At 44.9% G+C, this 25,036-nt stretch overlaps 1 protein-coding gene across 8 annotated transcripts in view; it reads right to left on the reverse strand.

Moving 5' to 3' along the window:
* The window catches only part of IRF2 (interferon regulatory factor 2), a 142,295-nt gene that overhangs the window by 62,775 nt on the left and 54,484 nt on the right, over positions 1-25,036 (reverse strand). For 2 of the 8 annotated variants that reach the window (XM_078001465.1, XM_078001459.1), the window contains exons 1-2: positions 23,580-23,751; positions 23,311-23,458 (exon numbers count right to left, since the gene is read on the reverse strand). The gene's annotated coding sequence lies outside the window, so the exon portion shown is untranslated. 8 annotated transcript variants of the gene reach the window in all.

The raw sequence follows: 25,036 nt of genomic DNA on the forward strand, positions 1-25,036 counted from the left end.
ATAAGAAAAGCTTTAAATATTTAGATTCAAAATTTCTTTGAAATAGTCTCCCTAAGGTTCCTTTATGATGGCATTTGTAATATCATTGTTCTTTCTCCATGACATTCTAAATATTTGATTTAAAAACTAAAGTTATTTAGGGCCGGGCGCGGTGGCTCACGCCTGTAATCCCAGCACTTTGGGAGGCCGAGACGGGCGGATGACGAGGTCAGGATATCGAGCCCATCCTGGCTAACACGGTGAAACCCCGTCTCTACTAAAAATACAAAAAATTAGCCGGGCGTGGTGGCGGCGCCTGTAGTCCCAGCTACTCGGGAGGCTGAGGCAGGAGAATGGCGGGAACCCGGGAGGCGGAGCTTGCAGTGAGCTGAGATCCCGCCACTGCTCTCCAGCCTGGGCGACAGAGCGAGACTCCGTCTCAACAAAAAAAAAAAAAACTAAAGTTATTGTAAAAATACCCTTCCAAGTATCAAGTTAAATGACATTTGTTTATTTGTTGGTTGCTGTGCGTGCACTATGAATGACATCCATGTCATCCACTGAGATGAGCACATAAGCAACTGCTCCATTTAACATGCCCTACTCCTCCGCGGAAGCCTCGGTGCAAACCGAAAAGACTCAATACCCAGAGGCACAAATGCAAAACCATACACAGGAATTGTCTGGCAAGTTTACCTCCTCCATCTCTTTTATCACGTAATGTTGAATCAAACGACAAATATCATGCAACGTGAGAAGTATAAAAAGCACTGAACTGTTTAGGTTCTGTGGTGCTTGGGAAAAACTCAGTTCAGAGAGGCACATACTTCCCCATGAAAGTGTGAAGAAAGAAAAAACACTAAAGGTAGTGAGGGTCAAGGTGAAGGAGCCCCGAGACCTTCCTACCATAACGGCCAAGGTACTTAAATCAGCGTCTACATTTGCAGGCACTGAATTATTTATTACATGCAAAAGTCCAAAGTGGCTTCACAAAAATGTTCTCCTGATGTCTAGGAGATAACAGTGGTGGTGGGGATCATGACAGCAATGACTATTTACCGAGCACCCATGGTGCACCCAGCATTAAACTCTATACATTATCTCATGTAACCCTCACAGTAACCCGATGGGGTTGGTCTCATTACTATCCTCATTTTAAAAGGGTGCTCTGGCTTAGCCCATGCCAAAGCTGATTCTAGGTCATCAAACTCCATTATCATGAGAACTGAGGATCCAAAAATGGGCTTCATCTTCGGGGGTATTCTTGGCAATATAAAACCCCTGGGAAACAGTATTTTTCTACATGTGCCGTTGATCCTCAAACAGAACTGCTAGGAAACTGGTGTGCTTCCCCAGCTGGCCTTGGACACCACACTAGTCCCCAGGTTGTCGCCTCCTCTCAGGAACGTGAGCACTGAAGTCCCGCAGGCCAGGCCAGCAGATCAGAAAGAAAACACAAAGCCAGAATGTTCCCTGGGGCCCTTCTCAACACTTTCTGCTTGCTCAGTCTTTGTTCGGAATGAAAGACAATTAAAAATACAAATCCCCCACAAGCAGGGAGGGAACAAGAAGATAAGTGAGCAGCTGTCTGGGACTTTTCCTAAAAGAGGAAGCCTTTTGACCCAATATGACCCTACGCTGCCCCGATGAAAACAAGCACATTTTTTGCAAAATCCATCACACCAAATGCAGCAGCAGAGACAAGCATGGGTCTAACGCCTGCTATCCCTACAGAAACACTGTGAAACCTTCACACTTCTATTTGGAGACCCTCCTCAGGTGATGTAGAGACCCTAGGCCAGGCCCAAGTCCCCCCCAGCACTGCAGTCATGGGAAATGATGCCAGCAGAGGTGACGGGGCAATGACAGCAGCACAGGGGCACAGGAGAGCTGAGGAAAGGGGCTGGCTCTCCAAAGTGACCATTGCTTCTTTCCAAATTACACCGCTGCACACAGAATGTGAAGACCATAGGCTTTGGCCCAGGAAAAGCATTCTGCACCTGTCCTATCTGATGAATCAAGGAGAGTGAAAGTCGAGGCCATATCCATATCTAAGGGCTCCCAAAAGGAAGGCGTCTCATCACAGCCTCTCTTTGCTCATGTTCTCATGTCTGCTGCCATAGAAGTGCAGAGTGGGCAACAACATGGACCGTGGAGCTCTGCTGCACTGCCTGCTTTCACCCCCAGCTCTATCATTTAGCTGTGACTTTGGGCAGGTTACTGACCTTCTCTGTTCTCATCAGGCTTTGTGAGGATTAAATGAAGAAGCATGTAAAATAAGGCAATGCGGTGGCTCACACCTGTAATCCCAGCACTTTGGGAGGCCGAAGCAGGAGGATCACTTGAGCCCAGGAGGTAGAGGCTGCAGTGAGCTATGATCATGCCACTACACTCCAGCATGGGCAACAGAGCAGGACCCTGTCTCAAAAAAAAAAAAAAAAAAAAAAGAGAGAGAGAGAGAGAAGAAAGAAATAGAGAGAGAAGAAAAGAAAAAAGCAAATAAACATATGAAATATCTAGAATAGTGTTTTGCATCTTACATGCACTATGGGTGGGAGTATAAAATAGGTACAAAATTTCCAAACAGCAGCTAGGCCATAGGTATCAAAACTTTTAAAAACACACCCTTGGACCCAGCCATATCACTTCTAGGAATGCTTCCCAAGTAATCTAATCATGTGTGAAACATGCTGTCTTAAAATTAAAAAAAAAAAAATCTACAAGGATCATGAAATTTGATGCAGATACAAATGTAATATTCTTTTCTGTAAAAAAACAGATAACGAGAGAACTGTGAATTGCAGATAAATTACCTTCCAGATACATTTAAATTATGAAAATCTAAGAGTCTTTTTTACTCCATCATTTTTTTAAAGAGCATTTTCTAGAAAAATTTATGCAAGGCCATTAAGACCTAAAAGTGTAGACTGACTTTTAAAAGTTTTCATAAATGTAAACTCATGCTGGGACCCTTAGGTGTGTCTGGCCCTGGATCGCAGCATCTAGATGGCATCAGCCTCTGCAATTCAGCAAAGCAAGAATCATGCACAGATTTCGAAGCATATGGACTCGAACACATACTGCATTTTCAAAGCTTCTTTCCATATGGAAAATGGGAAAAGAAGTGATCCTATATTTCCCTTAATCAGCACGTCCTCTGAGCACTGCCTTTGCAGTACAGGAGAAGTAACGTGACCTCGGGAAGGCTCAGCTCCTCCTCCTCGGAGTGCGGTGGGGAGTTCCTTTAAGACTGTGTCAGCCTGCAGTATGCAAGCCGGAAAAGACCGCTCCGTCCTCTAGTGCAGACACTGGAGAGGTAACAGTATACAGAACAAGTTCAATAGGAGGAGGCACGTGGGAAAAGGGTAGACATCAAAGTGGATAACTGAGCCATGCTGGCTTGAGGAGGAGGAGCATGGCAGAAGCAGCAGGACCTGAATTACCTGAGCTGTTTATGTCACCCAGTCACCTTTGACTTCATTTTTAAGCTCCACAGACCTCAAAAGGTGTGTTTTGCCCCTTCAGGAACACAGAAAAGACAAGGGGACAAGAGAGAGGAGATGTCAGTGTGGTCAGTATTTGTGAAAAGTCAAATAACAGAAACTCAAAGAGCCAGCATACTGGAACCGGAACCTGAGCAACAAAATTGCTGCTTTCTTGATTTCAATCACATCACTAGCAGACTACCTTGAAAACCAACACCTTCCCAAAAACCAGCTGCCTGAAAATAACTTGTTCTGAAAGGTTGATTTTGAAGGGCACTATCTTTTCCCCTGGATGACAAAAAATGATTTCCTCCCACACTCCACATGCACAGGCTGGCCCTGACGGTCTGCTTCTTGCTACCACTTTTCCTCTGAGGATTTCCTTTGAGCTGTCCCCTCTGCCAGGAAGCTCTCCATAACGGTTACCAGCTATTTTTGGTGCTATGATCACTATTAATTATTATGGAGATATCCAATTTAACTCTTTATGTTCAAATCTGGTCAAGCTCCAGCACACAAACTATAAACTCACGCACTACAGTTTCCGATAGTTTGATTCTATTCATGGGATAAACCATCCCAATCACCAATGAATTCCAACTGGAAAAAGAGCCAAAACTGCTACCCACTCTAAGTACAGGAATACCTCCAAAGCAAGAATGCACGTCTCCCTTGCAAGCTGCAGAACTGTCTTCGAATATTTTTGGAAGATACCCACTGCCTCTCACCAGTTTCCGAATGGTAGCCAGAGGTTGGAGGGTTGGATTCGGCATCCATCGGATGGTCACTATTTCCCCTCTCTGCCAACCCCTCCCAGGACCACAGTGGTTTCTTTTCTTTCCCTCTCCTTGTTAAAGCATAATACGGTGGTGGGGGCTCAGATTTGGCTTCAAGCCCACCTGAACTGGAACCTCACTGCTCATAACCTTTAACTTGTCCAAGCCATAGTTTCCTCGTCGCTAAACAGAGATCTTAATAGCAACTTAGCAGAGCTACCGTGAGAAGAAATAGATAAAGGATAGTTTATGTTAGGAGGAAAAGTATGAGGTGAGATTTCCTTGGTCTCCCCTAAGACTTCCTCAAAGAAATTTCAAACAGTAGGGCCCGTGCTCCACCTAACAGCATTGACTAAGCCAGAGTGTTCCACAAGGAACAAGACAATGTCCAGGGTCCACCTTCTGTAATAGAAGCATATTCTCCACCCTGCACATTGTTGGCCAGATTAATCTCCCCAAATGGCTCCTCACCTTGCAGAAAATCCTTCCATGGTTCCACAATGCCCACTGAATAAAATACAGACTCCTGGCCACCATAATTCATCCCCATCCCACCTTTCTAGCCTCTTATCCCACTGATTCCCTCCACCTTTTTCTTCTAACCCCTTATCCCACTGATTCCTTTCTTCTTCCTTCTCCCCCTCCCCCTCCCCTCCTTCTTCTTTTTGTTCTTTTTCTTTCCCTTTTTTTTTTTGGAGAGAAAGGAGTCTCCTCATGTTGCCCAAGCTGGTCTCGAACTCCTGGCCACAAGTGATCCTCCCATCTCAGCCTCCCAAAGTGCTGGGATTGCAGGCATGAGCCACTGCACTCAGCCTCCTTCCACCTTCTGATGCAACCAAAGCTTACAGCTCCACGTACTTGGCAACAGGCTTATCTCTGTATAAAGTCCTGTAAGGAGGAATCCCATCTCATTCATCCCAAAACATCAAGTACAGTAGCTTGCACATAATGACATGTAGTAATCACTCACTGATAAGAAAGTGGATGAATTCCTCTTGGGAAAACTCACTGAGGGCAAGGACTGAGGAGGATAAAGCAGATGATATTAACTATATGTTGTGATGGATAAATTTATGAACAAATGATAATCAAGGAAAACAAAATGACTACAAAAAGCATGCAACCGAAAAAACAATTTTACTATGTACATGCCATTTTCCGGGTGAATCCAGCTAAGGATGTTAATACACTTTTGAATTACGTTGGTTCAACTTTTCATTCCAAAAACCTGACCAGCCAACCACATGAAAATCGCTGTGTGCCAAGCATTATCTAAAGCTGTGTGTAGTATGCAAAGACGATGAAGACATGATGTCTGGCCTCCAAGGGCTTCCCCTGCAAAGACGAAGGCAGGCACGTCAGCATTAAAGCATGCTTTCAAGCAAGACGTGGTGTCCTGGAGGTGAGTCGAAGCCCCCGGGATGAGCACACTGGAGCGGGCGGCTGCCCTGCGGCCACGCACCCACCGCCACTGCTCACACTGATTACGGGCGTCTGACACATTCGGTTTGGGTTCCCTCTCTGCATCAGACTCACCCCCACTGGTTCATTCGCCTCACAATAACGTGACTCTGCACTTTAAATAGATGAATTTTTTCAAAGGCCTATGGGGGAGTTTTAATATTTTATGTAAAAACCCAGAAGAAAGAGAGGACTCTGGAAGGCTTCCTAGAAGAGGGGACATCTGAACTGGGCCTGGAAGCCGAGGGATCGTCAGGTGGAAGAGAAGAAAGAACATTCCCAACAAAAGGAAGAACAACGACAAGGGCAAATGACCGGGGACGACCACATGTTTGAGCCATTGGTGATACAAAGAAGCTGCTCCACAGGGAACATGAGAGCCGCGGTGGAGAAAATGCTGGAAGGTTTCCCTGCAAGCTGCTAGTTCACAGTCAGCCATGTGTCCTTGCACCTTAGCGAGGGTCCCTGCCGACTAAGTGGAGGAAATCCCCCAGTCCAGCCAGGGCACACACCCGCTGACCGCGCTTTCCTCCTGCCGCCCGGTCCGCCTTCCCTACCGGGAAACACCAGTGCCTGAGCCCAGAGGCACCAATGTCCTGCAGGCGTCTTTGTGTCTGGACAGGAAATAACAGTAGGAGGACCGAGTCAATCACTGCAACTGAATTCAGCCAACGCGTATGAGGGTACCGAGTCCACGCGAGTCATGTGGCTCAGCCCTCCACAACACATAACCGGTTCAAAACAGGCAGTTACTGACAATAGAGGGGAGACGGTGAAATACCGAAATAAACCACAGAAATATCTAGGCCTTTGAATAACACCTTCCAATTTATCCCCCCAGGGAAGTGAAGAGTCTGGCAAACGTCCAATCAATGCCATCACCGCAGCCGGTCACCCCAGCTGTGAGGGCCTCGGCACCTGATGGTCACACCTCCCCAGCCACTCTGTAGCTGCGTGGGATGAAGAGTGTGAGGTGGTTTGGTTAAAACACGATGCAGGTGGAATAATGCGTCCCAAGTATCCCACATGCTAGCCTCTGCGACCTGTGAACAGACTGTGTTATGTGACAAATAGGAATTAAGGAGGCAGTCGATTTAAAGGTTGTCTGTTGACCTTGACAGAGGTGAATTTTCCTGGATCATCCATGTGGTCACAATGCAGGGAAGAAGCCTCAGTATGGCATGGCCAGCTCCGGGGCTCCCTCCAGCTCCTGAGTCCCGCTGGCTAACGTTTGCACTTAGGTGTTCTCCCAGCCCTTCCATGGCCTGGTGTGGCGTCACTCGGAGGACCTGGGGACACTCTGGGCAGATAGGAAGACCTGTCTTAACTTCTGCCCTATGAAGGCATTGTTTCTGGGGGGTCTTGCCATTATCTTTGATTCTCTAACTTGGGTTTCTTACCTGAATTGGAGCCCACTGTCTTGAATTCCTCCTCACTTGGGGATTATAAACTTATCCATAAACACTCTCTTCACAAACCGATTCAAACCAAACAAAAGATAGTACAAAAAATATTTTTGTACCTATTCATCATTTCCTCTTAGAAACTTATATAAAAGCACCTCAAAGACAGGCCTGGCTATTATCAAAGGCACGACCCAGTCCTTCCCGCAATGGACCACAGACTACAAATGCACACGCCTTAGAGCTCCTCTCCAACACTGCAGGTGCACAGCTGCGACACGCCCTGCTGCTCGCAGTCATTAGCTATCATTTTCTGAAATGCACAGGGGAAAATGTTCCAAATCCTCAATAACCTTCCAAAAGAAAAAAGAAAAAAGCTGGCTGTATCCTCGGAACAAAACCGTTTCTTACTGGGAAACAGGAACACATGCCCTGAGTGAGATATTTGCGGCCACCAGGAACTGGCTCTGACACTCCCTCCTTCATCTGTTTGTCCCAGCCACCCTGGAGAGCGGTCCATGCACCAGGAGCGGAAGGAACTGTCAACCCTTCATGTCTTTGCTCTTGCTGTTCTTTCAACCAAAAATGCCCTGTTCACCCACTGGCCACCAGATGACATCGCCTCCCTCCTTCCGGCCAGTCAGAAGTCAGTGGTGAGGCACGCCCCAGTTTCTCTGGTCAAAGAGATAGCTCTTAGTTCATGATGGGTAACTCCAGTAAATTAAAAAGAATAAAAAGAAGATACAGCTTCTTCCTCTTCTCTCCCTTAGCCTTTGGCTTGCTATGCTTCCATGAAGCCCATCTTTCATTCTTTTCACGACCAGGAATGCTTATTTACCTGCTTGTCTCTCTAACCAAACGATAAGCTCTTTCAAAGCATGGATCCGAAATTTTCAGCTTTACATCTTCACAGCATAGGGCTTCACACACAGCTGTTCAAAAATGTCTGCTGAAGGAATGAATTCCTCTGAGGGTTTTATTTAAGATATTTGTTTGCAGAAGAGAGTCTTCAATTTAATTTCATCATTATCATGTTTGTTTTCACAGTACTTAAAACTAATTTTAAGGATTTTTAAAATCTTTGCCCCAAACCTAAAGAGAACAAAAATTTTTGCAACTCCTCTTACCACTCTGCTTCAAAACACATATATTATGCATCTTCTTCCAATTATTTACAACTCAGTTATAATCCACACATGACCTTGCCGGGTTATATTATTCAATAAAGTTCAACTTTTCAAAAGGATTGAGTAAAATGAAAAATTTCCACAGGACATAAAACTAAACCAACAATGAATTTGCTTCCTTACAGTTGTGATATTTCACTGAATTTCTTTATCTACTATAGCTCTTGTAAGAACAAATGAATGGCTTCTCATGCTGTGAACAATTCACAATAAATACACAAATGCTTTTATTCATTTTACTTAACAGATCTGTCATTATGGCAATTTTTTTTCATCTACTCAGTAATACTATTGAACCATTATTGAATGGATTATATTTAAATTCTTAAGCCTCCAAATGTTATTCTGAGGCTGCTTTTACTAATTTTTATCTTGAAATACCACAGAAGTGAAGAACCCTAAGGCCTTTTTCATGAGTCCCAAGCAGAGCAGTTACCACAAGGGCAGCCGCGACAATAAATTCACTACCATATTCAAGCACTGCTATTTTTCCTCTCACAAGACATTTCTGGATTCAAAATACAACAGAAAAAAAATTATTTACTGCACAGTTCGACAAAACATACTGAGTACTTAACCTGGTCACAATACACTGAGCAGGTTACTTGATTTCTGCAGCTGAAAAAATGAAGGGAAGGGGCTGGCAATCGTTGCTACGGAAACTCCCAATTGCAGCATGGTGCAAGAAGGGAAGGTACTTTCTATCGGATTCTCGCTTACCCATGCGCTCCGATTTACTTCACTCCAGCATAAGTGAATTCCCCACACTGTGCTTCATCAGCTTTACAGCATCTCAAAATTCTAAAACAGAACTTTTTGCCACATGCTACATATATTGTAATGGGGAGAATCTTAGTTTCTCAGACTTACTAGTGTGTCATTTTCAAAACCACAAAAGGAATGACTCAAACCTACAGCTCAACAACAATAAGAAAATCAAAAATGAAGAAAGCCCTTGAGACACTCCTCCTAAGAAGATGGACAAATGGCTAGGAGCGCATGAAAAGGTGCTCAGCATCATTAGTTACCGGGGAAATGCAAATCAAAACCTTCATGAGCTACCACTTCACACCTATTAGGGTGACCCTATCAAAAAAAAAAAAAAAGATAATAATAACAAATGTTTGCAATAGGTGTGGAGAAGCTGGAACCTGTGTGCATTGCTGGTGGGGATGCAAAATGGTACAGCTATGGAAAACAATTTGGTGGCTCTTCAAACGGTCAACATAGGATTACCGTATGACCCGGCCATTCTACAGAATTGAAATAACTGAAAGCAGGGACTCAAACAGATACTTTTATACCAATGATCACAGCAGCCTTATTCACAATAGCCAAATTAATAAGAACCCCAGTGTCTATCAACAGATGAATGGACGAACACAATGTGGGAATATTACTCAGTCTTAAAGAGGAATGAAGTTCTGATGCGTGCCACAACATGGATGGACCTGGAAAACATTCTGCAGAGCGAAATAAGCCAGACATGAAAAGACAAAGACTGTATGATTCCACTTACATGAGACACCCCGAGTGGTCAAATTCACAGACAGAAAGTAGAATGCTGGCTGCCAGGGGTTGCAGGAAGCAGAGTTATTGTTTAATGGGTATAGAGATTCTGACCCAGATACTGAAAAAGTTTTGGAAATGGATGGTGGTGATGGTTAGGCAACCTTGTGTATGTCATTAACGTCACCAAATTATACACTCTAAGATGATTATAATGGTAAATCTTGTTATGTAAATTTTACCACAGTTTAAAAAAGAATGCTTCAACATGCATTTATGACTTCCCTACTTGCTGCCACTGTTTCCTTCAGTCCTTTCATGGATGATAATTATTCCTTAATTTCAGGCAACTTAAATATTCACTATGGTCAAACACACACACGCACGCGCACACACACACGCAAAGAGAGAAAATAAGGCATTTTCAAAATGAAGTAAGGGCCACTTTTCCCTTCAAGGTGAAAGTAGGACCTACCTAGAAAAAGAGCTACATAAAATCCCTTCTAGATCCATGTGGGGAAGCAAACAAAGGAACTTACAAATATACTCTATTAGGCTGTTATTTTAAATAAGCAACAGTAACTCTAGAGCACTAATGGGAAGCCTTAAAAAAATCTTTTTATTTTGAAATTATTTCAAATCCACATAAAAATTTCAAAAATAGTGCCAAGAGTTCCTGGATATCTTTCATCAGCTTCCTTCAGTTTACCGTGGGGGGCAGGAGTACTGATTCTGCAGCTCTGCTGGTTACAGTGTCTCCCCACAAGGGAAGGGGAAGTAGAGAGGGGAGATAATTATCAGGATTTAACCGCATCAGTTTTCCTTAATGACAAAAGACACCAGACCATAGTTCCACGTTCCAAACTCAATGTGAGACAATTGTGGAAAACAGAAAGAACAACAAAACAATACATTGTTTTATGCCTATTTTACAGTCTATTAAGAATCTGTTCTTAAAATAAAATAAAATAAAATGTATACACTTGGCAAAAAATCTGTCACATTAGCACTGTGGCTTCCCCTACAATCTGAAACAACCCCACAGGGCCCATGGAAGAACTCTAAAAGGGATTCACAGATAAGTAAAATCGTTTCTGGAACTGTCATCTTACTTGCCTCATTGTGTTTTCTCTATCTGGATAAATTAGGCTCCTCACTCTAAGGAATGCAGACCATCTACCTACCTGGCTACCTCAAATCCAAGAGGATTACTTTTCTTTCGTTTTATATCTCCCTCTACATACAGTTAGCACGGAATAAACACCCGCTAAATAAATGACTGAATGGATGCATGATCAAAATAGTCAACTGTTTCAGTTGAGCACTCTCCTCTACCCCATCTCCCAAACTGCAACGACTTTCAAGAAAAAAAAAAATCGTAATGCATTAAAAGCACCTGTAAGTTAAGTAAATCCTCTCCTATAACATTTTCAATTCGCCCTGACTTCACCAATCGTCAGGATGACGGCACCCAAAAGTGGAAAGAGCAGGTCATCTACATTCCCTACAGGGGCCTTCCTCGCAGGCTCCCCAAGTTTCCAGCCTCTACAATGGAGAGAAGAAAGAGGAGCAGCAGTCCTGACGCACATCCCCAGGTGTCCAGCCTCTGTCTGCCTTCTAGGGCCTTACCTTCAAAGGTCAGCTAAACAGTGTGTATGAGTTAAGTTTTCCCATATGAACAAAAATCCCAGCATCCCAAGAAAAAGCCAATAAAGATTTACCTTCAGGACTATTATTTTAAAGTGAGATTATGCTTTGCTGTTCTTCTGTCAGTTGCAAATCCCCAAACCTACTAGAATTCACTTAAAACTAATCTACAGTGTTTTCATTGGAAGAAAGCAATCAGGAAAGCTCTGAGCCACTGAGCAGCTGGGAATTTCGTTGCTGAAGGTTTGGTTTAGTCTTTATTTTTCTAGCTGCTGGCCCTGCTAACATGATTCCATGAAGGTTGCATTTAATCTTGCAGAGAAAAGCTACCTAAGCAGTTCTTAGGTAGTCTTCAGTAAAAATAAATTGCCTTGGCTCTCTGGTAAGTCTGTTGCTTCAACCCAACAATTACAGTCAAAGAGAACAAATGAAGGCAACTGTAAAATACTATACTTGATTTCAAAAGAATTTCATGGCGTAGATGTCATGGGCTGTGTTTGTTAATAACAAAGTTATTGTTAACAAAGAACCCATGGAAAAAGTTGCAGCTTCCAAATGTTTATCTCTGGTTCATCACCAAATATAGCTTATTTATACTTACAAGAAGGTACTAGTATCATCATTGGAACTTAAATATCAAAGGAATGAACTGATAAGATTTTTTAAAGGTCTGGATACAAAGGAGAAAAACCAAACAATTTTTCACCTTCTGGGTATGGAACCCCTAATACAAAGTGACAAATCCTAATGCAAAGTGACAAATCCTAATGTTTATGTGTTCAATTCATATACCATTAGGTTTCCAGTACAAACTAGATGCCATCCTTCCTGAGCTGGAATTCAGCCTTTCAAGCTAACCTTTGCTTTACAGCTGAAAATCAAATAAACTAATATTTATCTAGGTCTTAAAGGTGTCAAACACTGGTGAGGAATGCAAATAAATTGGACTGGATCCCGGCTCTCAAATAACTTACCACATAGGCGATACAAATGGAAAAATCCAAATAATCAAAGATGTTCTTAACAGTTCAAGAGTCTAGAAAACATTCATCTCATCAAGATGCAGATAGCTAACTACCCTAGGAATGGGACGTATAGTATGCTGCTTCTACAGAAATTCAGAGCATTTCATTGTTTTAGGCTAAAGAGATCAGGTACGGTTTGTGGGGAGAGGCACGAGGAGATTCATACAGTTGTGATCAAAGCAACCACTCCAACTCTCCTTTCCTTCAGTCCTTTCAGGACTGCACTAAAACTTTCCCCCTGTATTCTCTTCACACCTTGATTCATTTCCTTATGCTGCACCAACCAAGATGGTAGCCACCAGCCAGATGGGTCTACTGTGCACTTGGAATGTGGCTGGGCTGAATTAAGACAGGCTATGGGTGTAAAGGACACATAGGATTTTAAATACTCAGTATGAAAGAAGAATGTAAAATATCTCATTAATATTTTTACATTAACGACATACTGAAATATTTTAGATAAAATGAGTTAAATGAGAAATATTATTACAATTAATTTTACATACTTTTTACTTCTCTAAGTGGCTACTAGAAAATTAAAACTATACATGTGGCTCACATTATATTCGTATTGGACAATGTGTGTGTATATATATGTATACATATGTGTATATATGTACATATGTGTAATGTGTGTGTATATATATGTGTGTATATATATGTATTTTGATGGGCTATGCTACAGCATTCAGCCTCTGAACTCATAATGGTCACGCCCAATCCTACTTCCATAGCAATCTAAAAACGTCTCCACATTCATAAAGACAGTGAAACTATTCTAATATTTTTTTCAGATAAAAATTGGAGATTTGAGGTCTTCAGTTGTGAAGAGTCAGAGGTCACACTCTGATTAAGTTCTACTGTCATTCTCCAGAGGTCTTTTAAAGGCAGGTGTGAGGGGAAAATAAAGCTTCCCAGGCTTCTTTCCAGACTCCTCAGAGTTCCTATAAAATGCCTTCACCTCCTAAGATACAGAAATGAATACAATACAAAGGGAAAGAATGTATAGGACATGAAGCTAGGGAATGCATATGATACAAAGATAGGGACCGTTTAGGACATGAAGATGGGGACCGTATAGGACATGAAGGTAGGGACTACATAGGACATGAAGATAGAGAAGGTACAGGATATGAAGACAGGGACCATTTAGGACATGATGGTAGGGAATGTACAGGATATGAAGATAGGGAATGTATAGGACATGCAGATGGGGACTATATAGGATATGAAGATGGGGAATGTTTAGGAAATGAAGATAGGGAATGTATAGGATATGAAGGTGGGGACTGTTTAGGACATGAAGATAAGGAATGTATAGGGTAGGAAGACAGGGACCATAAAGGGTCTGAAGGTAGGAACATATATGACATGAAGGTAGGGAATGTATAGGATAGGGAATGTATGGGATATGAATATAGGAACCATATAGGATATGAAGATAGTGACTGTATAGCATATGAAGACAGGGAATGTACAGAACATGAAGATAGGGACTATATAGGACATGAAGACAGGGAAAGTATAGGATGTGAAGATAGGGAAAGTTCACTCTCACTTCCCCTACAAACATTTGATACTTCACTTACCATGAGAATTAGATCTGTAGCCATTTGTGTACATTAAATGCTCTTTTCCAAAAGGATAATAAAACCTCTAATCTCCTCAAGAGGACCAAATAGTTTCAGCCTGGACTGGTTCCCAAGGTGCTAGGAAGACCTATCTCCCTAGGCATGTGTGTTTCAAAAGGAATGAAAAACAGACCTTGGAGACATCCCCAGGTTGTAAGTGTCTCACATTCTAAAAGGTCAGGATAAGACCCCTGGAACCTTTTCATCCCATGTCAGGGGAGCTAAGGTGTTTTTTGTTTGTTTGTTTTTCCTTTTTCTTTTTCTTTCTTTTCTCTCTCTCTCCTTTTGGGACGGGAGAGGGACAGCTGCTCTGTCCCTGTCAACAGAGTGCAGCCCACATGTACATTCCATCAGTTTTCAGTGTCACCTAAGGGTCCAGGTTTAGAGGCCTGACACAGCAGTGTCACTGAGACTGCTGCCCCAGTTGTAAATATCAACAAGGCACTCTCTTCTCCTACCCAGGTGTTTTGTGTTTCTGTAGTATTCATATGTATAAAGAATGTTAACTGTAAAGTGAGATCATATCTCAAGCCCTTCACAGTTACTGACAAAACATTATGTCCCAACTTCACCAAAAAGCCACCCATCTAAGTGTCTCCAAGTAGCCACAGCTGTCTGAGGACAAGGGCTTCCAACAGCCCCGCTAGGAAAGCCCTGGCTCTAGAGCCTGGTCTACACATGGAGGCAGAAAGGCTCGAGAATGGCCCGTCCCTGCACAGCCTCCTCCTCAGCAGCACCCAGTGTGTTCTTCCTAACCTATCGTGGACCAGAGGTCAGGGCAGAGATGCCCTATGAGCACTGTCTTGAGAATATTTTCTGGTTAAAAGGGTAATTGGTAATTGTGCTTGCTGTTTTAAATTTGGAAAATACAAAAATGTTTCAAGGAGGAAAAAAAAGCTAAACACTCACAATTCCACCATCAAAAAGGTATGTTTCCTTCCAGGTTTTTTTTAATACACCAATATACACACACGTTTTTAAAATAAAATTAGAAGCACAATTTCACATTCTTTTTTCCCCACCCAACCAACATAGATCATAAATATTTTCCCGTCACTAAATGCTGCTCGAAAACACGAGCTTTGTAAGTTACCTATACTCTGTCTGGATGTGCCGTAATTCGTTCAAATGTATCCCTACTGTTGGATATTTAAGTTGTTTCCAAGTTTTTATATAACAGAAGCTAATTCAATAAACATCCTTGTACATAAATCTTTGTTCCCATCTCTGGTTACTTCACGTAAGTAGGTTCCAAGAAGCAGAATTACTGGAACAGAGAGCTTAATATTTTTAAGACTTTAAGTATATAGCACCAAGGTAAATTCCAGAAAGTTTATTTCAATGTAGAATCCCGACTACAGTCACTGTGGAGTACCGAGTGCCCAACTCAGTGACCCACACTACCCAGCTATGGAATTCACAGTTCAGTTTTAACTTGTCCCATCTGTTCTTTAGGAAAACACATTATCAGCCCATTCTATGTCCCTGATTCCATATTTAACTCCCATAATCGGAATGGCACAATTACATTGATTTATCATTACAAACTACAAATATGAATGCATTAAATTATTACATGTGCCCTGAAAATATGTACATCTATTATGTATTCTTTCAAGGATTTAAAAATAAAATAAAAACAGTACCAAGGAAGATTGGTATGGGGGGAGAAGGGCCTAAGAGAGCCATTACGGTATTTCCGTGGATGCCTCCAAAGGCAACTTTAGATTGAGTTTGGGGCCTCACATAGTGAGTATCAATTTCCCCATCCTCAAACAATGCATCAACACCGGCACAGTTATACATTCTGAGATGTGCACCATTAAGCAATTTTGTCATTGTGTGAATATCACAGAGCGTACTTACACAAACCTAGATGGTGTAACCTCCTACACACCCAGGCTTATGGTATGGCCTATGGCTTCCACGTTGCAAACATGTACTGCAGGTTACTGTACTGAGGCCTATAGGCAACTGTAGCACAATGGCAAGTATTTGTGTATCTAAACATAGAAAAAGGTAGAGTAGAAGTCTGATATTATAACCTTATGGGGCCATAGTCATGCATGTGGTCCACTGTTGACCTAAATGTCATGATGCAGCAACATAACTGTACCCCTAAGGTGACTTCAACCACGTCTCCAAGTGACAGCTACTCACAACTTCATGTTTCCTTGTAGAATAATGTCAGCAGCTGCCTAGCAGTTTTCCCATCAGTATTTATCATCCCCAGGATAAAAGGGTCTAACCCCAAAGTCAGCAGTGGACGGTCCTCCAGTCTTTTGACTGGTCCTTGGGTTATTACTAATTACCTAACCAACTTCAACTCACCCCTCCGACCTCTAACACTCTTTCAGTGACATTTGTGCAGAAAATCTTCCTGCCTGATTCTCTCTTCACTCTCTCCCATTCAAGAATCCAGGAGGCACTAGTCACCCGTTTCCTTTTCATCACCCCATCCCCCAACTCTCACTTTCCAACAGCCTCCCATTCCTATCACCCAACACACCCATCATATCTAGGTGTTAAGACGCTCTCTTATCACCACTGTAATTTTTCTCATCTTCTCCAATAGATCTAGGATAAAAGGACAAAAGAACTCTTTCAAAAATAACAAGGTAGATATTACTTGAAATAAAGCAATTTGTATGCAGTTCCTCCTCATCTGAAAGGTCAATCTCATGAAATGGGAAAATCGGTAGGATTGTAAGGTTAGGGGGCCAGGACAGCGTATTCTATCTACAGAGTACTTCTTTGGATCTTCCCAAAATCTGACATTCATAAGAACAATTAAAATGTACGCTCAATAAGAACAAATTAAAATGTATGCTCATCTCTCCTTTGATGGCATTAGGTGTGCGAGTATCAAATGCCTTCAGCAGATAGCAACAGAGTGTTAAGTATGCCCAAACGAAATTATTTATGAAAATTACACAGAAAGTAGTTAATTCTCAAAAAATCTTCATTTAATGAAAACAGGACAGGCTTTTATCACACAAAATCCTAAATTAAGGTATTTTGCTGAACTAGTCTTGCCTCTGGGATAAAAATACTTAGAATCCATAATCAGAAAGAACCACACATACCTGCTTCTCATCCGCAGCCATTCTCTGTCAACTCTGCTCTTTCTTGCTTATCAGAAGGGAACACTAAACTGATAAAGGAGTTATAAACCAAAACAGAAGCAAAACCAAACCAAACACCTAATTATCCATGGCCTTCCTGGACAAAGAGGCAAATACATAAAATAAAATAAAGTCCTTCTTGCCTCTTCAAAATGGAAAATTCAGCTGGGCGTGGTGGCTCATACCTGTAATCCCAGCACTTTGGGAGGCCGAGGCAGACAGATGACCTGAGGTCAAGAGTTTGAGACCAGACTGGTCAACATGGCGAAACCCTGTCTCTACTAAAAATACAAAAATTAGCTGGGCATGGTGGGGCACCTGTAATCCCAGCTACTCAGGAGGCTGAGGCAGGAGAATCAGTATAACCCAGGAAGCAGAGGTTGCAGTGAGCCGAGATCACACCACTGCACTCCAGCCCAGGAGACAAGATCAAGACTCTGTCTCAAAAAAGAAAAAAAAAGGAAAATTCAATGTATCACAAACTTAACATGAGTCCCATTTCTGTAGGGCAAGCAAGGTCGAGTGGGCAGAGCCAACACAGTGACCACAGGCCCCTGTCCAAAGAGCTCTTTAAAATGTGGAAAGAGGTTTAATCTGAGCCAAGGAAGAGATCAACTATTTGGCCCTGGGAAGAGATCCTTGATTCAGTGGCTTTCCATTTTTGCTCTGGCCACACACCTGAGGGAGACTAGGGAACAGGGATCCAATGGTGAATAAGAGGCTCGCTATTCAGGGCAGGAAGGGGAAGGAGGGGAAAGGGGGCTATAGATAATCTCAAATCTAAAGGGTCCTGTGTAATTTCTAAAAGTCCCCTCCCCAGGCAATTTTCATTACACACATAGGTTGTCTCCTAAGGAAGACAGAACTATCCAGCCACGTTTTACAGAGTGAAAACTTCCAAAGGGGGAAGTGATTGGATTACTAAAAGGCCACTCTAGGCATCTGAGTTCATGCACCTTCCACCACAGAGCCTTGTACACTGCTGGCTGTCAACAAATAGTTAATAAACAAATGAAATAATAACACAATGTCTGCATTTAAGAAAACTGTTGAATGTGTTACTATGTTTAACAAAATCAATTATTCATTTAAAATAATTGCTTGGGGTCCCTGGATCCCCAAGCAGACCTCAAGTTATTGATGGATGGCCCCAGCTAGTCTCAGTGCCTCAGAAAGCCTCACGGGATGGTGAGTTTCTCTACACAGAGTTGGCCAGCCTGTCCAACACACCACGGGTCTCTACATTTGGCTAAACAAGATCAACTAGATTTGATAACACCCGTTTTTCTCAAGGCATTCAGGAGTTCTGACTGAAAGTCATATGTGTTTCTGAGGAATAAAAATGGGCACAAGGGCCAGGTGCAGTGGCTCACGCCTATAATCCCAGCACTTTGGGATGCTAAGGAGGGAGGATCATTTGAGGCCAAGGGTTTGAGAGCAGTCTGGGCAACATAGCAAGACCCTGTCTCTACACAAAAATGTATGTCGGGCTTTGGGGTGGCACATGCCTGTTGTCGCAGCTACTCAGGAGACTGAGGCAGGAGGATCACTTGTGCCCAGGAGTTTGAGCCTGCAGTGAGCTATGATCGAGCCACTGCACTCCAGCCTGGCCGACAGAGTGACACTTTGACTCTAATAAAAGAAAAAGGGTACATGAAGTCTTCTTAAATAAACACAATTTGTTTTAGAGACAGTTTGTCATAAGATGGAGCTTCTGAGGGGAAACATTATTTTGAGGGGATCTTTGAAGGTCAATGCCAAGACTTCAGGCCTGCTGCTTGCTCTGAATCCAAAGAGCCCCAGATGGAGTCCCAGGGACAAAGGGGACCTGTGAGCTGGGTTTCGTGCTTGTGTGTTTTCCTTGGTACTCTATAAAAAATACTGGCTTCATGTTCAAATCTGGACCCTATATGTTATTCATCATTCTTTGTTCTTTGGTGATAAATTAAAGTTTGATGGAACCTCCTCACCCACTTTTCCATCAGTCATTCCTGCCACCAGAGCCACTCCTCAATTCAGCACACTATGCATTTAGCTGGCATCGTGCACCGACCACTGATTACACTCGGGCCAAACACAGGGGGCCAACGGGGCAGGCAGAGACGGAAGGTCCTGACCTCCTATGCCTGTGCAGGAAGGAACATCATGTCCCATACAGATGAAAAGAAGAACTAATTTTTACTAATAACTGACATTTCACCACAGTTTTGTTTATTTGCATATATTATGTATTTTAATATAGGTTATAAATATATACTATCAGTTATATTTACTTTCATGTATGTTGTCACATATACAGTGTTGGGCACACAGTAAGCATTCAATAAATGCACATGAGCCAAGATGGTAAAGCAGGCCGGTGCGGGGGCTTATGCCTGTAATCCCAGCACTTCAGGAGGCTGAAGTAGGCAGATCACCTGAGGTGAGGAGTTCGAGACAAGCCTGGCCAGCATGCTGAAACCCTGTCTCTACTAAAAATACAAAAATTAGCCAGGCATGGTAGCACACGCCTGTAATCCCAACTACGCAGGAAGCTGAGGCACAGGAATTGCGTGAACCTGGAAGCAGAGTTCTGCAGTGAGCTGAAATTGTGCCACTGCACTCTAGTCTGGGCGACAGAGCAAGACGCTGTCTCAAAAAAAAAAAAAAAAAAAAAAAAAAAAAAAAAAAAGATGGTAAAAGCAAAATACTAAAATCAGCCCAGTGCACACCTGCAATGGCAGATAATGAAGAAGCTGACACGAGAGTGAAGAAGATTCAGACTAAACCACAGAGAGGCTTGGGAAGATTTTCTTATCTGATAGAAAGAGGGAAAATACATTGGTCCAATCACTATTATTTCCATATCATTTGGTCTCCATGGATACCACCTAACTTTTCTTCTGAAAGGAAGAAATTCACTGACAATATCGGGTTTCACTGTTAAATATTTTTTGATACTTTACATAAAACAGTTATTCCATGTTTAATCTTTTATCATTATTTATATACGCTCAGAAGTAAAATCCCTCCTTGCTGGAAATTCCATGAGAAAGACAGTGTCTAATCCAGTCATGATTATCTGGCCCTTTTACATTAATAATAATCTGATAGAATTTTGAAAGTTAACGCCTTACACATTTGTAGACTGCCATAATTTATGCAATGTTCTTTCATATACAGTATCTCAATTGTTCATGAAAGCAACACTATGAGACATAGTTAAGAATTATTATTACCCTCCTTACAGGTAACCCCAAAAGGTAATAACTGTATTTTTTGTTGTTAATGATCAGCTCACTAACCAGAACACAACCTAGCGTAAAGATACTGTCTTTCTCGCTGTCAGTTGAGGACACAGAGGCTAGCACTGTGTCTGGCTTTTAATAGATGTGCTAAGGATATTTATTGAGTGTCTACCTAAATTATCTCGTCTGCGTTAAGCCCTTTTTGGTATAAGGTAGATAAGGGAACTATAACCCAGATACTCAATTTAGATAGAGTACAGTGGTTTTTCACTATCAAAAGCATATTATGTGAAAATGCTCTAAAAACAACAGAGTTTTGTACGAGATGAGGTTAAGAATAAAAACATAACATCGTTGGTAACATGAGAAAATTGATGCACATCAAATGTGGAGTATCCAAAGTTTCTATTTTTCCAGTAAGTTTAAACATCTTTCGCTCTGGTGCGCTATTTGCCTAATAAAGTGTTTCAGAAAGTGGGATAAAGGTGGGACCATTGTTCATAGGGCTGTCAGAACTTCATGGCACACATGTGTTTGCCATAATTTGCTTTCAGTTTGACTACAAATCCTTGCTTTTGATTATGATGACATTTTTACAGGTAAGTAAATCTGAAATAACTGGAACTTTCTTTAACAAAAAAATGACAACTCACTGAGAATGAAATATGTAAATGTTTAATTTTAACAAGCAGTTACAAATCGTAACAGACAAGAACTCTTGGATCTAAGAGACCAAAATGTAATTTCTTACACAACAAAGTTACAAGTTATAATCGTTCACTAATTACGTGAAATTCCGGACTTTGACACATCAATCAATAGATGTTCCAACGTTCCCCCTAGAGATCCCAGTTCAAGTCTTAAATATTTCATCTGCTGAAGTTTCCTCAGAAAAGGCTCCTTTTCCCAGGGTTTTTTAGGTTTCTATTTTTGCCCCTTCTCCCCCTAAAAGAAGAATAAAGGAAAGTTGGGGAAATCAGAGAATCCTGAATCTTCGTGCGCGGTGAAGTTAAAGAGTCACCCTCTGGGCCTGGTGCGGATAACTGCATCTGCCTGGCATCAAGGTTATCCACCGCCTGGTCTAACCCCAGACCCCCTTGTGCACCTGCCCTTAAGCACCAAAAACTGAACTGCTCGAAGAGAACCTACAGTAGATAGGAAAACTAGTAACTGACTGCAGGCTCGACAGCAGTCTCGGTGATTCCTGAAAATCCACAACAGGAAATCTAACGATCCTCCATCCCTCCTGGCCATTCATCAAAAGCAGACGAGTCACAGCCATAGGGAGGCCGGTGGCCGAAGACGAAATGCCAGCACCACTTTTCCTCATTTAGAACTGAGTTTTCTCCTTCCATAACCAAGGACAAGGAGCAACGGGAGGGAGGTGGTTGAAGAGGGAGGGGACGGGTAATATGTCCCCAAGTTTCAGACAGTAGCGGGTTAGAAACGAGCGAAAGCCACCTCGCTCTTCTGAGCTACCTCGGCTGCCAGTCCCCGGGATCACATCCGCAGCCGATCGCCAAGGGTCCGGCCTACACAGACTGACCCGGGCGTTTCACCTGGTGCCCGACCACGGCCCTGGCGCCCGGCCCAGGCTGCCAGCCTCCTTCCCCTCCCCCGCTTCTTAGGGAACAAGGAGGAGACGGTGGCAAACGCACCCAGACCGGGGGCCAAGGGGAGACGCCGGCGCGTGCTGGGAGGGGCATGAGTTACACCCGCGACCCTTGGAACTTGGAACGGCTTCGCCAGCCCTGGCGGGCGCTGGCCCCCAGACGGTGCCACTGGAAGCAGGCGGGCGCCGCGATTGGCCGCCGCCGGCTTCACTCGGTGGGCGAGCCCTACCGGCGAGGCGGAAAGGAAGTGGCGGCCGCCGCGGCTTTGCACCAACCATGTTCGGCCAGCGGGCGAATGTCACCCGGCGCCCGGAGCCGGGTCGGAGGGCACGGGGCGGGCACTCGCGTCCCCACCCCGCCGCGGCCCGCGCCCCGGGACCCCGAGGGGACGCTGGCCCCCACGGCGCCACTCGGTCCCCGGAGGCTCCCCGCCCCCACCTCGCCCGCTCCGTAGCCGAGGCGGGTCAGGCCCAGCGCGCGAGGCCGGCCGGGGGCGCCTGCGGGGACCCGGGGGCGCACGGCGCTAGGCCGCGGCCCGGGCGGCTGACCCCTCGGCGCGGTGCCCTCCCGGGACGCGCCGCCCGAGCCCCTCGCGCGCCGGGACAAGTGCAATGACAAAGCCCCAGGGCCCGACCGGGCGCTGGCCGGCGGGAAGGAGGACGCGGCGTCCCTTCCGAGCGGCGGCGGCGGCGGCCCAGCCCCCAGGAAGCAGGGCGCGTCGGCCAGGCCCGGCGCCCGGCCCGGCTCGGAGCTCGCCGTCCCGCCCGGGCCGCTGGCACCCGACGCCTGCGACCCGACTCCGAGCCCGGCAGGCAGGCGAGCCCCGGGACCGCCGCGGGGCGCCCCAGCAAGTTTCCTCTGGCCGTGGCTGGAGGCGCTCCTCCCGGCCGGGGCGCGGGCGCGGGCAGCCGGGCGGGCGGCGGTGCCTGCTTATTTACGCTGGAGGCAGCCTGGAGAGACGCCGCCGCGGGCACCGAGAAGGACCCGCTCCCCTCCTTCGGATCCGCTGACGGCGGTGGCTGCACACACACACGCGCACACACAAACACGCACATACACACAATTTTGTTTTAAATGAGGCCCGACTCCAGCGGACCTGCACCCCCACACACAACACCTGGGGCGCAGAAGCACACACAGCAGGTCTGTGTCCATGGAGCCACCTCTCCGCATCTGCAAATCCAAAAGTGAAATTAAACCTCCACCAACCTCCTCCTCCTCCTCCTCCTCCTCCCTCTCTACCTCCTCCTCCTCCTCGCAGCCTCAGCAGCCCCAGTAGCAGCAGCAACAGCAGCAGAACCTGCTTCCCCTAAAATCAGGCGATCCATAATTGCGCCGACTGTTCCTCCAAAAATCGGTATTAATATTTATGAACCCCGGCATTTTCCGTCTGCAAAACATCGTGTCAAGGCATCAGGACACGCATACACACACGGCCCCCCACAGTCCCCAGAAACATGCCCTCGAGAGAAACACACGCACAGTCACAACTATTATTTGAAAAATGTTACCTCTCAGTGTGCTTTTTTCACGCTACCAATACAATTCCGCAAGGTATAAGTGTTGCTAGGGTGTGTGAAATGGAAATGAAAGCCCGTCAGTTGAATAATCGCAGGAGCAAAACTAAAAGTTACTCCCCGGCTTGCCTGAGAACAGTCCAGATCGAAAGCAAAACAAGGAGAGGAAACTGCGAAGAGCCGCGGCTGGAAATCCCCCCACCCCCCGCCCTCCTCCGGCCGCGCTCCCTCCCTCGCCTCCCCTCTCCGCCCTCCTCCCTCCGCCCTTCCTCCCCAGTGTTTGTTTCAAGCTTGTGCAACCAGGAGGTGGAGGCGGAGGGAGGGCGCGAGCGGCCCGGCCGGGAGGTGCGGAAGTTCGCCGCCGCAGCTCATTGGCGGGCAGCGCCGCTTTCATCATTTCTCGGAAAAGTCAATTTCATTTTCGCTTCCCCAGGTCGCGGCGGCGGGAGCAACAAGCAGCGGCTCGTGAGTCGGTGGCTCGCACCCAGGGGCACCCGCACGCGCCGCTAGAGCGCCCGAGTCGCTGTCCGGGGTGGGGGGCGCAGGCCCGCGGCGGTAGGGGAGGAGGGCGGGCACCCGACTGCCCATCCTCAGGGTGGCCTGAAGGTTCCAAGAGGGCGTCCGGCGAAAGCACGGGGCTCCGACCATCCGGTTAGCAAGGCTGGTGTGACAGCTTAGAGCGAATGAAAATTCGTTTTGTGACGCTGACCACTTCCAAGGAATGAAAGGAGCAGTCAACCGAAACGACAGCATTGCTTGCGTCCTTACCTAATTGGAACCTTATCCGTGGTTGAGGGTGCCACCATTGGAGGGGCCGCCCCGCCCTCTGACACCACCTGGCACTCCGCTCCACTTGGTAGCTAGAACGAAAAGGAGGCCCATCCCCCAGTAAGTCACAGCTCACGCCAGGATGAGTTATGGAGCCTGTGCGACCGAAGTTTCTTCATTGCAGGGCGAGGTGGACAAGGGTGTGAGTTACTTTGACTTCAAGACGTCTTGGTGGCGGCTGGTTCTGAGAGAGGCTTTATACTGGAGCACTTCCAGCAAAATTCGGCTTGGGCCTCCTTAACTCACCGGCTGGGCACCCTTGGCCTCGGTTTTCAACCAAAGCCTAAGGCCTCAGTTTTCAAGGCTGTAAATGGAAATAAATGAGAGAAGAAGGTACAGCCCGCGTGACAGGTGCAGCAAGCAATGCAGCTTCCTTGGGACCTACCCTTTGTGGTTCCTTGCTTTAAAAAAAGTATACATTCACATTTAGTTAGACCTGTTTCTTCCTCGCATGCAGTTTCATCAGTCTTTTCCCAGACTTCTGTATTCAACAGAGAAAGTTCCTTCCTGGGAGACCATAGCTGTTTGTATGTAAACAGTTGCCTAAAAAAAAAAAAAAAAAAAATGAGAAAAAAACTCCAACACCTCTCTGTCACAAAAGTATTGAATTATATAGACTGGAA

Source organism: Macaca mulatta, chromosome 5 (genome assembly GCF_049350105.2).
Source record: "Macaca mulatta isolate MMU2019108-1 chromosome 5, T2T-MMU8v2.0, whole genome shotgun sequence".
Lineage (NCBI taxonomy): Eukaryota > Metazoa > Chordata > Mammalia > Primates > Cercopithecidae > Macaca > Macaca mulatta.